Source organism: Pongo pygmaeus, chromosome 7 (assembly GCF_028885625.2).
Source record: "Pongo pygmaeus isolate AG05252 chromosome 7, NHGRI_mPonPyg2-v2.0_pri, whole genome shotgun sequence".
Taxonomy (NCBI): Eukaryota; Metazoa; Chordata; class Mammalia; order Primates; family Hominidae; genus Pongo; species Pongo pygmaeus.
The window spans coordinates 107,272,396-107,287,159 of NC_072380.2; the positions used below are offsets into that span (position 1 = coordinate 107,272,396).

Consider the following 14,764-nt stretch of genomic DNA (forward strand, 5'->3'; position numbering starts at 1 on the left):
CAGAGATTAATCTCTACTTTTTGATTCTCTAGTTGGTAACTTGTTAGTTTTTAAGGCACTGTTTCTGAACTATTTACTTACTCCTCCCCACCCTGCCAGTCCCTGCTTCTGTAGGTAATTGATGCTGGGCTGAACCGGGGTGTGTAGGGCAGGCAGCACTGTCCTTTCCCACTCCTGTGCCTCCCTCTTCTTAGAGACCCAGGGCAGAGGGGTCCTGTGGACAAAGAGCACCTCTGACCTGCCCCTGGCTCCCTAGCCTTGAGATAACTTCCAGGCCTTCTTTCCCCTTTTGGTTCCTAAATCTAGGTCTGTGAACTGGGCCAAGCTGTCCTTCCAATCCCAGTTCCAAACCCTACTTAAAATTGAACCATGTTTTTTTTTGTTTTTGTTTTTGTGTTTTTTTTTTTTTTTTTTTTTTTGAGATGGAGTCTCACTTAGTTGCCCAGGCTGGAGTGCAGTGGCGCGATCTCGGCTCACTGCAACCTCCGCCTCGCGGGTTCACGCCATTCTCCTGCCTCAGCCTCCCGAGTAGCTGGGACTGCAGGCGCCCACCACCACGCCTGGCTAATTTTTTTGCATTTTTTTTTTTTTTTTTTGGTAGAGACAGGGTTTCACCGTGTTAGCCAGGATGGTCTCGATCTCCTGACCTCGTGATCTGCCCGCCTCGGCCTCCCAAAGTGCTGGGATTACAGGCGTGAGCCACTGCGCTTGGCCTGAACCATGTTTTAAAATAACTTGTTCTGTTCCATTGTTTTTCTTCAGAGACTCTAACTTTATGCAGTTTCATTTGCCTGTCAATTCTCTAATGATTTTAAGTTTCTATTTTTTACTTTTCTTGATTCTGTTCTTTATGTCTTCCACAGTATCTTTTTCACAGTAATGTCTTCTTCTCCCTTGTGTTCCTTATCATTTGTTTTTTTTTTTTTTTTTTTTTCAGTGTTTCTGTATTTCTTTCTCGTTTCTTTCCTAAAGCAGTTTTTAATGTGCCGGCTCCTTTTTCATGCACTCCTGTGGTTTGTCACCTTCTGCTGCCTGACCACCCCTTCCTTGAGTTCTTTATTTCTGCTTTGTCATCTTCCTGCATAACTGTCATTGCCTTATTACATTTAAAAAAAAATCATAATAGAATATTGGGTTAAAATTTTCTTCTTCTGGCCAGGCGCGGTGGCTCACGCCTGTAATCCCAGCACTTTGGGAGGCCAAGGTGGGCGGATTACCTGAGGTTAGGAGTTCGAGACCAGTCTGGCCAACATGGTGAAACCCTGTCTCTACTAAAAACATAAAAATTATCTGGGCCTGGTGATGCATACCTGTAATCCCAGCTACTTGGGAGGTTGAGGCAGGAGAATTGCTTGACTCTAGGAGGCAGAGGCTGCAGTGAGCTGAGATTGCGGCATTGCACTCTAGCCCAACTAAGGGAGACTACGTCTCAAGAAAAAAAACTTTTTTTCTTCTTCTTTGTGGCAGGATTTTTTGAATGAGTTTTCTTTCTGCAGGGGGGAAGTTTTGCCACTCCTTTTCAGATTTTTTTTTTTTTTTCTGGGAGAACCTTTTGTGGATTTTAAAAATCATTTATTTTTTGACGGGTTGGATTTTTCTGAGGCAACAGTTAGCAAGTGAGTCCTGTGATGTGAGAGGGGAGGCAGCTTTCCTTGATTCTCAGCTCGAGGGCTCCCTTCTCTGTTGTAGTGAGAGGCCTACTGTTTCCTGAATGGCACCTCTGTGTAGCCAGCCAGACCTCCTCTGACTTTAGGATCCTAACCTCACTTGGGTGGGTTTCACCAAGCCCAGAGCTTCCCTGGTCCTTCCCCAGCCACTGATTCGGAGGCATCCTGCCCCTTCCTGCCAAGGTACTCCTCTGTCTATTGGAAGCTGCACTTCCCAAAGCTACCTGGGTGTCCTCTAGGCACTCTGGTGATTTCCTTCTTCCTCTCCTAGTGTTCTTGCCCTCTTCCTTCTTGGTCCTGCTCACAGTGGTTCTCATCCAGGGTGAGTCTTCTCCTCTTGGGGTTGAATTTCCCTGGGGATGGCTGGAATCCACCACCAGCTGGACTGCTGTGCAGTTTCTGGTGTTTCCTATGGCACCTGCCCACACATTGTAGATTACTGTGCTGGTTTGGGGGTGACGCCACACACAATGTGAAATTTATAAACTTTGTCACTTCCTCATTTCACTGAAGATACAGTTTGTAGGTGTTTCACACTTTCATTCTTGTTGCTCTGTAGATTTTTTAAAAAATTATTTATATTTTTTTCATGTCAGATAGGTAATGTACCAGCATCATAACAAGGTTCAAGGGTGGCACATCTCACACATGCATGTGAACACCTGGTCATCATGTTTATGAACTCCAAAGGATTGCCCTACAGATTCTGAGCAAAGCTGTCACCGTGCTCCCATCAGGCTGCTATAGAGTCCTTAGCAGGTATTCAAGGCCCTCCACAGTCTGCCCTGCCCTCTTTGGTTCTTCTCTGTGCTCTTAGGTATGACCACTGCTCCAGCTGAACTAATCTATTCACCATCCCAGGAACTCATCCCACACATCCCTTTCCCTGTGTCCCTGCCGTTCCCATAACTGCACTGTCACTTCAGGGCTTCCATGTGGTAGCTGTTGTTTGTGGTGACCCCATATGTATTTCTCCCCTCTCTCTTTCTGCTGGTATAAGAACCTAACCCACTACTCACCAGCAGGGCTAGGTGTGTAAACCCAGTTTGTTGATGTGGTGCCCTTTGCCTTGGCAACGGGGATTGTTTCAGGAAAGGACAAATGTTCCAAGCAGGGCCAAAGTCCTTCCCTCCACGTGAGCTAGCCAAGAAGCCTGCCTCTTGCCTCTAGGGTCACTGTGTCAAAGAATGTTCACCTGGGGGACCTCCCATCTGCAGCACTAAAGGACATGCTGACACAGAGCAGAGGGAGTGTCCTGGTTTAAGTCGTGGATCCACCTTGGTGGTTCCTAGTAATGAAAGCCAGTCCATCACATTTTAGCTTAAGATTATTTTGAGTCAGTTTTATTGTGTGCAACTGAGAGGATCATGACAAATACACTTGACTTGTTCTGCCGTTGCCCCTGTGCTTCATCTATTTGTATACGTTACGCTATAGGGTAGTTGTAATTGCCTGTTTATTTGTCTGTGTCTCCCACTAGAAGTTCTTAATTGCACCATCACCATCATGTATCCAGCACCTAGCATTGTACCTGGCCAGTGTTGGACAGTAAATGAAAATTCAGTTGAAACTACATGTCTGCCTTACCAAATTCTTCCTCAGGGTCTTAGACTACCAAGTCCTTCATGAAGCCTTCCTGGCAAGTGAGAGAATGTATGTAAAATGTCTCGCAGTGTGGCCAGCACAAAACAGTCTCTCACAAGAGCTGTATCCTTCTCTCCTGCAGTTACTCTAGCCAGAAGTGATGTCTTTCTCCTTGTAGCTCCTATATCTCATTTAATCAAATGCATCAACTCATACTGTCTAATACTAGAGTTTGCGTTTCTCTTAAGTTTTCAATGTGAATATAAATGCCAGGTAGCAAGGACCTTGCACAGTGCATCATACTAAAGAATCTGCAGTTGTTGGATACACTGCTGAATGCATATGTGAGCAATAGTTAGAGGTTAGATGGAGGCTAGTAATCCATTATTGGCTGCAGGAGTCCTCGTGCTGTGTGAGACACAGATAGATTCAAAGGACCCTAGAAAAGGGTAGAGCTCAGTCATACATTTGCAGAATATATGAATGGTGTTTGAAAATCTAAAGCCATAACAGCTTACCATAGCTGAAACATAGCTGTGATTATCCCATATACCCAAACATCTCACTCCTTGGTAAAAGCTGCTACTTGTCCAAGCTGAATAATTGGAATGAGAAATGAGGTGAGCAAGTCAGAGTTCATCATAACTTCAGTTCTGATAAGGGGAACTGAGTACTACCAAGAGAAGAGGCCAGAAGCTCTGGGTCCAGAACTTTGTCTCATAATTTTCACATCAGCCTCATACTTTTCTTTGCCTGTATCTTCCATATGTAATTAGTAATAGTCTGGCTGATTCAACCTTTCTTTTTTTTTTAGTCCTGTGACACATCCTTCAGGAGGTCCTGAGAACATATGCCTGTGATTCAGCCTTTTTAATAGAATGTAAGCTCCAGAAGGCCAGGGACTTGGTCTGCTTTGTTCATTGCGGAATCTCCAGTACCTAAAATAGTGGCTGGCCCCTATGTATTGGGTCATAGCAGGTACTACATTCACCTCTGTACTATGTTGAATACAGTTTATTTCCCTTGTGTGTGCCTTGCTAAAATATTTATGTTTAAATTTCTGTATTTGATACACATTGTGAAAGGACATTTTCAAGTCTAAGTCCCATGACTTGGAGTTTGCCTGTGTCTCCCACTAAAAGCTCTCAATTACACCATTGTGTGCCCAGTACCTCGCATTGTGCCTGGCCAGTGTTGGACAGTAAATAAAAATTCAGTGTCTTATTCACTGAGGTATAGTGCCTAAAACAGAAGACTTTCCATAAATATTTGTGGAATGAATGACTTAAATATTTGATTAATGAAGTTTAAGTTGAGCAAAGAAAGGAGAACTAGTAGCTTAGATTTACTAAGAATACTATGCCACATTTATTTGTTTATTTTTAGAGACAGTCTTACTCTGTTGCCCATGCTGGAGTACAGTTGTATGATCATAGCTCACTATGGACTCAACCTCCTGGGCTCAAGCAATCCTCCCACCTCAGCCTCCCAAGTAGCTGGGACTACAGGAATGCACCCTCTTCCCTGGCTGATTTTTAAATTTCCTGTAGAGATGGGGTCTTGCTGTGTTGCCCAGGCTGTCCTCAAACTCCTGGCCTCAAGTAATCCTCCCATCTCAGCCTCCCAAAGTGCTGGAAGTACAGATGTGAGCCACCGCTCCTGGCCTATGCTACATTTATTTTAACGTCTTTATCGTTCACAAGTTATTTCACAGGTATCCCCTTACTTGAGTCTTGCAACAACCCTATGAGGTTTATTTTGCCAGATTTATAACTGAGGAATAAGACTCAGAGGAGTCAGAGGGCTTCTCTAAGATTATTTAGCTTGCAGATTGGAACTTGAACCCAAGCCTTGACTCCTAATTTTATATTTGTATGAATTCATACAAATGTCATAGGAAATTATCCACATTTTATAACTAGAATTATAGAATCTGAGAATTAGAAGTGGCCTCACACATCACAAATCCTGAACCCCTCACTCATTTTTCAAAAGTGGAAAATAAGAATTGGAAAGTTTATATATGTATCCAAAGGTACACATCCAGTTTAGGAGTTTCAAAAAGCTGGCCAGGCACAGTGGCACATACCTGTAATTCCAGGAGTTTGGGAGCCCGAGGTGGGTGGATCACCTGAGGTCAGGAGTTGGAGACCAGCCTGACCAACATGGTGAAACCCCATCTCTACTAAAAATATAAAACTAGCCAGGTGTGGTGGTGCACACCTGTAATCCCAGCTACTTGGGAGGCGGAGGCAGGAGAATCGCTTGAACCTGGGAGGCGGAGATTGCAGTGAGCTGAGATGGCACCACTGCACTCCAGCCTGGACGACAGAGGGAGACTCCGTCTCAAAAAAAAAAAAAAAAAAAAAAAAGCACTTTGGGAGGCCAAGGCAGGCAGATCACAAGGTCAGGAGTTCAAGACCAGCCTGGTCAACATAGTGAAACCCCGTCTCTACTAAAAATACAAAAAATTAGCCGGGTGTGGTAGTGGGCACCTGTAATCCTAGTTACTTGGGAGGCTGAGGCAGGAGAATCGCTTGAACCTAGGAGGCCGAGGTTGCAGTGAGCTGAGATCGCGCTACTGCACTCCAGCCTGGCGACAGAGTGAGACTCCATCTCAAAAACAAAAAAAAATTTTTTTTCAAAAAGCTGGCCGGGCGTGGTGGCTCCTAGCGTTTTGGGAGGCCAAGGTGGGTGGGTCACTTCGCCCAGGAGTTTGAGACTAGCCTAGGCAACATAGTGAGACCTCGTCTCTAAAATAAATAAATAAAAATTATATATGTATATATATACACATATATATACACATATATACACACACACACACACACACACACACACACACACACACACACACACGAATTACAAAAAGCTGGCTTCTCCAGCCAGTGCCTCTGTGTGTTACCTGGTTTCACTCAGCCTGAGAGTGTGCATTGAGCTTGTGAGAGACCAAGTTGCCCTCTGCTTTGTCTGCATCAGAGGCCCCTGAAAACTAGGCCCCTTTCTGACAGGAGCATGGCCCTTCTTGTAGGAAACTCATGTTCTCTCCTTCATTTTTTTTTCCTTCTCTTTTGTATACCTTGCATAGGGGTAAGGTGGGTGGGACTTGTGGAAAAGGTAACCCAGCCAGGGTTCCCTACTCCTGCCCATTTAGGAACTTTTTTTTGTTTGGTTTTTTAGTGTTTTTTTTTTTGGAGATGGAGTCGCTCTGTTGCCTAGGCTGTAGTACAGTGTGCAAGCTTGGCTCATTGCAACCTCTGTCTCCCGGGTTCAAACAATTCTCGTATGTCAGCCTCCCAAGTAGCTGGGATTACAGGCATGTGCCACCATGCCCAGCTAATTTTTGTATTTTTAGTAGAGACAGAGTTTCACCATGTTGGCCAGGCTGGTCTCAAACTCCTGACCTTGGGTGAACCACCTGCATTGGCCTCCCAAAGTGCTGGGATTACAGGTGTGAGCCACCGTGCCTGGCCTGAACTGGTCTTGATAGAGGCCTCTGAGCTTGAAAGTTAATAAAATAATAACCCATTTCTTTCTCTGATACCTCCTCGTGTAGACCCTACCCCTACTAAGAGTTCACATTGCACAGAATCTAAAAGAATCTTGCCTTCTGTCCAGTGGGAATGACTTTACTAGGACTGTCGGGAAGATGAATTCCATTGTTTGGCCTTGCATATCTCTATGAGTCAAAACCTGACAATAGGAACAGCTCAGTCTTAAAAAGTTCAGAGATTACATTCAGTAATATCACTTTTCATTTAGTTTATGAAAATCAAGGTCCCAATTTGTAAGAATATATGTTCAAGAAAGTTTACTATAGCTTTATTTGTAATAGCAAAAACCTAGAGATAATTTGAATTTTATCAGGAAGTGTTTTAAAAAGTATGGTTCATCTATAATATAGAATATATCATGCAATTTTTTTTTAAATGAGTTGAGATTACCTATGTGGACTTGAAAAGCTGTGATACATTCGTAAGTGATAAACATTGCAGAGTGATGTTAATGGAAAATGTTAAAGTAAGATCTTACTTTGGAGAAAAATAAGGAAATCTTCATATGTGTGTATACATGATTATATGAGCCTGGAGAAAGAAGTGGCAAGATGCCACCTCAGCTATTAAAATTTGTTACCGTGAGAGCAGATTTGGGCTGGGGGAGGAGATATTAACACGTCTGTATTTGACTTTTACAGCAAGCATGTATTGATATTGTGATTCTTTAATAAAGTGAAAATTTTGAGGAACATGGGTTTGAGATAAACAGATGGATTATAAGCTAGTTTTTATCACTTAATATTCATGAGAGGTTTGGAATTAATAAATTACCTAACCTCAGTCTTCATCTGTAAAAAGGGAATAACACCTACCTCACAGTATATAATTAAAGGAAGTATACGAAGCTTGTAACATTATCCTTTTATAAATGTTACTTTCTTTTTCCTTCCACATAAGTGATTTGGAGTAGAATATTAAAATAAATGCGGAATGCGTTGGCTCCGCTTCTGGTGTGTGTTCTCTTCATGTTCTCAACTTGGCCTTGGCCTTCCAAAGAGGTGGATTAGTGTCTCCACAAAGATCCAGCAGATAATCACTATTTCTCCCTTTAATCCTTTTAGAGACAAAGTAAGAATAATATACAATGGTACCTTGGCCCTCCAGGGGTTGGTTACCTGGTACCTCAGTGATTACTAACCCAGCTGAAAAGCAGGAAGGAAGGAGATAGGCTTTTGAACAGCCAAAACAGATGTCTAAAGTCAAGCTCTCCTGGATCATTTATTCTTAACTTAGACAACAAAATGAGGTTTTTCCAGCTTTGGCACGTTAGTGGGGATGCTATGGCAGGTTCCCTGAGAGCAGCCAGAAGTGATAGCCTGGTTTGAGCTGAGGGGTCTGTGGAATACTGATACTCAAACACAAGAGCTCAAGAAGCCGGATGGTCTGGGCCCACACGCGGTTTTCACAGTGAATAACTGCTGTTCGTAGTGACAATGCTGCATTATTAGAGAGTAATTAATTCATTTTTCGTATAATCTTGCAAAGGCTCTTAGAGTGTGACATCATTTAGGAGGTATTACCACCAGATATGATTAAACTCCCTCAGTTTTTCTGCTAAGTTTTGTTTTCATATCAGTGTCAGAATTTTAACAGTGGTCTCTATCCTACAAGGGAAAGATAGAGTAGCTGCCTTTAGTTAGAAATATACATAACCAAGAGTGACAGGCATTAGGAATTGTTCAAAAAGGATCTTAACCTGGAACAGTGGAATGATTTCCTACAAGTGCATTATTTGCCTTTTGAGTAAAATAAGGTCCACTATCTATTATCCATCTTTGCGGCCTGATGAGTTTTAGAATTCAGAGCTTTTCAGATTTTTTGAAAGGAAATATGTATGTATACAATAACCACACATCACATAAAAGCCCTGGCAGGGTCTAAGGTAACACACTAGAAAAAGCATTAATATTTCTGCAGTGAAATGTACGAAGAACTAATTAGGACAAACTGTGTAGTTTATTTAAATAATAAACCAGTAGGCTGTGTGCGGTGGCTCATGCCTGTAATCCCAGCACTTTGGGAGGCCAAGGTTGGCAGATCACGAGGTCAAGTGATTGAGACCATTTTGGCTAATACAGTGAAACCCTGTCTCTACTGAAAAAAAATATAAAAAAATACAAAAAATTAGCTGGGCGTGGTGGCGGGCACCTGTAGTCCCAGCTACTGGGGAGGCTGAGGCAGGAGAATGGCATGAACCCGGGAGGCGGAGATTGCAGTGAGCCGAGATCATGCCACTGCACTTCAGCCTGGGCGACAGAGCGAGACTCCGTCTCAAAAAAAAATTAGCTGGGCGTGGTGGCACATGCCTGTAGTCCCAGCTACTCTGGAGGCTGAGGCAGGAGAATCACTTGAACCTGGGAGGGGGAGGTTGCAGTGAGCCCACATCACACCACTGCACTCCAGCCTGGCGACAGAGAGAGACTCCATCTCAATCAATCAATAGATAATAAACCAGTCAATGAAAGAGTGGAACAAATATAGATTGTAAGTACTCTAGTAGTCATTTTTCTAAGGAAAACATTTTATAACTCTTTTAATATATACAGGTTCAAATTCGGCTAACTATTCCTGTGCATACACAAAGGATGAACATGTGTAACCTCTGGTGTTTGTACATCCTAGAGGAGAGTAACATCAGTGCCTGTCCCAGCAGTAGGCTGGCGGGGGACATCTGATGCCAGCAGGAGCAGGATTAAATGCAGCACTCCAGCAGGTGCCCCTTTTAAGGACTCCTTGCCACCCATGTCATAATGGTTCATTAATCTGGGTTTCCATCTCTTCCTTTTTAATTATGAAAACTGCCATAAACTCATGTTCGCTGATAAATGTACATGGCTCAAAGCCCACCATTGACTGATCACACATTTTCACCATATCATCTAGTGATCATTGTTCTACCCATGTTTATAATTTCCTCTTCATCATCACTATAACCCTCATGATTATCTGTATTTAAAACCATTTCTGGGCCAGGTGCAGTGGCTCATGCCGGTAATCCCAACACTTTGGGAGTCCAAAGCATTAGGATTGCTTGAGGCCAGGGGTTCAGGACTAGCCTGGACAACATTGCAAGACCTCATCTCTATGAAACAGTTTTAAAAATCAGCTTAGCATTCTGGTATGCACCTGTAGTCCCAGCTACTCGGGAGGCTAAGGTGGGAAGATAGCTTGAGCCCAAGAATTTGAGGCTTCAGTAAGCTCCCATCACATCCTTGCACTCCAGTCTTGGTGACAGAGCGAGACCTTGTCTCTTTTTTTCTCAAGACCAAGTCTTACTCTGTCATCCAGGCTGGAGTGCAGTGGCGCAATCTCAGCTCACTGCAGCCTCTGCCTCCTGAGCTTAAGCGATTCTCCTGCCTCAGCCTCCTGAGTAGCTGAGACTACAGGTATGCGCCACCACGCCCAGCTAATTTTTGTATTTTTAATAGAGACAGGGTATTGCAATATTGGCCAGGCTGGTCTTGAACTCCTAACCTCAAGTGATCTGCCTGCTTTGGCCTCCTAGAGTTGGGATTACAGGCATGAGCCACCGCGCCCGGCCTGAGACCTTACCTCTTAAAATTTTTTTTTTTTTTTCAGTGGTTTCTCTGCTTAAGACAGGCACATCAGGGTCTTCACTGTCAATGTGGAATATTTATTTGATGTTGGTTTTATAGTTTTAGTGGATAAACTTTGGGAATAAGGTAGTCTTCTTATTAGTGAAATAAAATCCTTTGAAGTCTTCATCTGTAGATTTGGTTTCAAACATCTCTGTAAGCCAGCATCCATGCCACTGCAGGGAACTCACGCAGCTGCTATGGAGTAGTTATTGACCAGCCAGAAAGTACTTACCTGGTTACTCATGTTTTGTTTGCATAGTAAGGCCTGGGTGAGTTACATGTACCTCTGAAACATTTTAGATGTTGCTCTTTCCAGCCACCGCCAGTTTTATCTCATGTGGCCAACAATAGTGGCACACCCCAGAACAGTCAGCCAGTTCCTCAAAGCCTATGGTTGCTCACTCACTAGCATTGTGAAATGTTTTTCCAGAATATGCCACCAGGAAAGAGCTGTTTCTTCAGCACTGTCGATTTGCTCAAGACTAAGGTTCTTGGCTGGGCACGGTGGCTCACGCCTATAATCCCAGCACTTTGGGAAGCCAAGGCAGGTGGATCACGGGAGTTCGAGACCAGCCTGGCCAACATGGTGAAACCCCGTCTCTACTAAAAATACAAAAATTAGCTGGGCATGGTGACGCACACCTGTAATCCCAGCTACCTGGGAGGCGGAGGCGTCTCGAAAAAAAAAAATACAAAAGTGAGTAACATGTGGAACCACATATACGTAGAGGTCCACAGCTCAGAGCTTACAATTTATGTTTTATTATTGCTATTTATTTATTTTAGCTTCATCGGGCACATGTGCAGGTTTGTTACATGGATATATTATGTGATGCTGCGGTTTGGGCTTTGATTGAACTCATCACCGAAATAGTGAACACAGTACCCAATAGGTCGTTTTGCAACACTTTTCCCCTATTCCCCCCTCCCCGCTTTTGGAGTCCCCAGTGTCTGTTGTTCGCATCTTAAATTTTTTTTTTTTTTTAAGAGACGGGGTCTCCCTGTGTTGCCCAGGCTAGTATTGAACTGCCGAGCTCAAGTGATCCTCTCACCTCAGCCTCCCAAAGTGCTGGGATTACAGGTGTAAGTGACTGCCCCCAGCCAATTGTTCTCATCTTTCTGTCCATCTTTACCCAGTGTTTAGCTCTCACTTATGAGTGAGAACACCTGATACTTGGTTTTCTGTTTCTGCATTAATTTACTTAGAATGACGGCCTCCAGCTACAATCATGTTGCTGCAAAGAACATATTTTTGTTCTTTGTTATGGCTATGTAGTGTTCTGTGGTATATGTGTACCACGTTTTTAAAATTCAGTCCACTTTTGACGGGCATCTAGATTGATTCTATACTTTTGCTGTTGTGTATAGTGCTGTGATGAACATGCGAGTGCAGGTGTTGTTTTGGTAGAACAATTTATTTTCCTTTGCGTGTATACCCAGTATTGGGATTGTTGGGTCGAATGGTAATTCTGTTTTTACTTCTTTGAAATATCTCCAAACTGCTTTTCACAGGGGCTGAACTAATTTACAATCCCACCAACTGTGTGTCAGTGTTTCCTCTTCTCTGCATCCTTGTCAGCATCTGTTACTTTCAGGGCTTACAATTCAGAATGAGACCAGAACAGGTACACAGATCATATACTTACAAGGGGCTTCAGAGAAATGAGTGGTTAAGTTTCTGTCTAGGAATTGGGGAACAAATAGGAGGACTACAGAATAAGTGATACTGTACCAGACCTCGTAGGATAGGTGGAATTGTATTGGGTGGTGGGAGAGATTGTGAAGATATCCCTCCTTTGATATCTGTGTTCTCCTTCTTTATTAGCAATAGAACCCCTAATTTAGCTGAAATAAAAATTAAATTTCCCTTTCTCCCTTGAAGCTAGGAGAGGCCATTGAATGAGTTACGGTCAGTGCAATTTAAGCAAAATGGTGTGTACTTTAGGCAGTGAGGCATAAAGTGTGAGGAGTTGTAAGGTTGTTGGGTAGCTGGGGGAAGTAGCAAGATAGCATAGAAAAGAAAAAAACGAAGTTCATGCAATTTCTTACAGCCTGATGCAATACCTTTCCATCTGTTGTTTCTCAGTAGCACATTCAACATGGAATCGGAGGTGGTCCTGACAAAACAACAGAGGCAAGCCATGCCCTTGTCCCATGGGATTAGTGCCAGCCAGCAATAAGAAATTTCCTGCAATAGGACTATTGTCCACTAGTCTATCAGTCTGAAGGGGTAAAGGTCAGTGCTGTGGCTTTAACACCTCATAAATGACCCATCCCGGCTGTCATCCTAAGTGTTAGCCACTAAAGTTTACTTAGTATTTACATTTAAAGGAATTACTATAAAGTAAGCCAAATTTTAGCTTATTCCACCTATTAAAAAACAAAAATGGGCCGGGTGCAGTGGCTCATGCCTATAATCCCAACACTTTGGGAGGCCGAGGCGGGTGGATCACCTGATGTCAGGAGTTCGAGACCAACCTGGCCAATATGGCAAAACCCCTTCTCTACTAAAAATACAAAAATCACCTGGGTGTGGTGGCACGTGCCTAAATTCCAGCTATTCGGGAGGCTGAAGCAGGAGAATTGCTTGAACCCGGGAGGCAGAGGTTGCAGTGAGCCAAGATCACGCCACTGCACTCCAGCCTGGGTGACAGACAGAGTGAGACTCCATCTCAAAAAAAAAAAAAAAAAGGCCGGGCGTGCTGGGTCACACCTGTAATCTCAGCACTTTGGGAGGCCGAGGCGGGCGGATCACGAGGTCAGGAGATCGAGACCATCCTGGCTAATATGGTGAAATCCCATCTCTACTAAAAATACAAAAAATTAGCCGGGCATGGTGGCGGTCACCTGTAGTCCCAGCTACTCAGGAGGCTAAAGCAGAGAATCCTCTACCCGGGAGGCAGAGCTGGCAGTGAGCCGAGACCACGCCTCTGCACTCCAGCCTGGGTGACAGAGTGAGACTCCATCTCAAAAAAAAAGAAAAAAAGCCACAAATAATAAACTTGGAAGACCAATGGTTAAACAGTGTATGTCAACGTAGAAGGTTCTATAATAAAAAGTAACCCTACTTCAATAACCTAAGGATTTTAGTCCTCTTGTTTTTACCTATTCCAGCCTGTCTTGTGAGAGCTGCAGAGGCATTTACAAATATCTTTGCATTAACCTGAAATCAGCAAGGTAGTCTAACATACTTACTGGAATTCATACTATAACACACATACTGCTGTGGAATACAACTAGAATCCACATTTCTCAGACTAATATATTTACCTCCTAATATAACAATTGCAAAATAGAAATTAATGTAAGTTCTGCCAAAGTTGACAGTAAGATATACAAAACTTTGGGTCCAAAATGAATTCTTTTTGTGTAATGATCAGATGGTTGAATTACCAATGTGTGTTGGCAATGGCATCCCCCAAAATTGGTTTTAAAATAGAAGAATCTCTCAGTCTTAGAAAAAATTTAGTGCATCAACACTATAGAGCTTATAGAAAATGTCAAAGAAATGTACAAATTCTATTAAAAAAATAGGGCAAACATTTTAGTTGGAACATTAATGTCATCATGCTCTTTGTCAAATCCTCCCCTAAATGTTATGAACACATGCATTAGTGTTTTTCCAAGCCCATTTTATAACAAGATGTACAAGTGATAATTCTTAAGTTTATTCAGTTTGCTTTAAGAATATAAAATACATCAATCTCTTCATCATGTTTGCTTCTTATGTGCAAGAATATTAGTGGAAGCCTCTTTATGCTCATGGTCTCTCAGGTATTTCTGCAGATCTCTGGGGGCTGTGAATTGATATTCTGCAGCACGTTGCCAAGTGCCTGTTTTGTCAAGTTTCTTTTTTGATCAGCGAAACTTTGTAAGTTGTTTCTTAGTTCCAAGACTTTCTAACTTGCTCTGGATTTCTGGGTAAATATTTGTAATTTTTTTTTTTCCAGAATGAAATTTTGCCTGACTTTTAAAACTCAAACTTCTAAGTGCACCGACCTGACCAATCTGCCTCCCTTCCTGATCAGTGCCATGGAAGCAGTCCAGGCACACCAGAGACAGAAAACCAGCCTCAAAGAATCACAGCTACACTCCGAGTAGCTGGGAGTACATCTAAACACAGAGGGGCTCGTGTCCCCTAGGGCCCAGACTTGGTTTGAAGCAGAGAACCCTGGCCTGCACTTCCCAGGGTTTCCAGAGGTGATAGTGCAGAGTAGGCCCTGGGATACTGGTGGAGAAATAAGCTGCCAGGGAAGCCACCACTTCAGACTCTGTTAATGTTATTTCAGAGGCTGGGATGATCACAGACAATCCTGGTCAGCTCTTTAATTACTAACCCATTTTTCACCTTGCAGAC

The 14,764-nt window shown here is 43.1% G+C and overlaps 1 non-coding gene across 1 annotated transcript; it reads right to left on the bottom strand.

Moving 5' to 3' along the window:
* Window positions 1–2,257: 2,257 nt before the first annotated feature.
* LOC129043333 (small nucleolar RNA U13) lies at window positions 2,258–2,360 on the bottom strand. The gene has a single exon (XR_008504424.1). It is a non-coding gene; the product is annotated as a small nucleolar RNA U13 (small nucleolar RNA).
* Between the last annotated feature and the right edge of the window lie 12,404 nt (window positions 2,361–14,764).